The following is a 1389-nucleotide window of genomic DNA, read 5'->3' on the forward strand; positions in this document are numbered from 1 at the left end:
TCCCCTGCCACCGCAAGAACTGTAAAACCTGCGCCCACACCTCCTCCCTCACCTCTATCCAAGGCCCTTAAGGAGCCTTCCATATCCACCAAAGTTTTACTTGCACATCCACTAATATCATTTATTGTATCCGTTGCTCCCGATGTGGTCTCCTCTTCATTTGGGAGACTGGGCGCCTCCTAGCAGAGCGCTTTATGGAACATCTCTGGGACACCCGTACCAATCAACCAACCGCCCTGTGGTCCAACATTTCAACTCCCCCTCCCTCTCTGCCGAGGACATGGAGGTCCTGGGCCTCCTTCACCGCACCTCCCTCACCATCAGACGCCTGGAGAAAGAACGCCTCATCTTCCGCCTTGGAACACTTCAACCCCAGGGCATCAATGTGGACTTCAAACAGTTTCGTCATTTCCCCTTCCCACACCTCACCCTAGTTCCACACTTCCAGCTCAGCACTGTCCCCATGAGTTGTCCGGACTTGTCCTACCTGCCTATCTCTTTTTCCACCTATTCCCCACTCCCACCCTCCTCTAGTTTATCTCTCCACTCTTCAGTCTCACTGCCTTTAATCCCGATGAAGGGTTTTTGCCCGAAACGTCGATTTTGCTGCTCCTTGGATGCTGCCTGAACTGCTGTGCTCTTCCAGCACCGCTGATCCAGAATGCACCCCTGTGTTCTCTGTAAATACCATGATGTTTAGATTGATTCTAATCTAAAAAGTGAGATAATGGAGTTTTACATAAATTCATGCGGCAAGACGTGTCTGATTGTGGACATGGATATCACATCCCACCTTTTGCCTGGCAGGTGCTCATGTGACTCAGCCAACTTTGTCTATCTTATACGTTGCAGGCAAGAATGCCCGGAGGCATGGTACATTGGGGAAACCGAGCAAAGGCTACGACAACAGATGAACGGGCACCGCACAACAGGAGGGTTCCCTCCCAGTTGGGGAACACTTTAGCAGTCCAGGACATTCAGCCTCGGACCTTCAGGTGACCATCCTCCAAGGTGGACTTCGGGACAGGCAGCAGAGGAAAGTGGCCGAGCAGAGGCTGATAGCTAAGTTCGGTACCCATAGGGAGGGCCTCAACCGGGACCTTGGGTTCATGTCACATTACAGGTGATCACCACTGCAACACACACACATTCTCACACACTCTTGCACACATTCTCACACACTCTTTCACTCTCACACACATTCTCTCTCTCTCACGCACATTCTCTCTCTCTCACGCACATCCTCTCCCTCTCACACACATTCTCTCCCTCTCTCACACATTCTCTCCCTCTCACACATTCTCACACACATTCTCTCCCTCTCACACATTCTCACACACATTCTCTCCCTCTCACACATTCTCGCACACATTCTCTCCCTCTCGCACA

This window comes from Chiloscyllium plagiosum, unplaced genomic scaffold, assembly GCF_004010195.1.
Source record: "Chiloscyllium plagiosum isolate BGI_BamShark_2017 unplaced genomic scaffold, ASM401019v2 scaf_51361, whole genome shotgun sequence".
NCBI lineage: Eukaryota > Metazoa > Chordata > Chondrichthyes > Orectolobiformes > Hemiscylliidae > Chiloscyllium > Chiloscyllium plagiosum.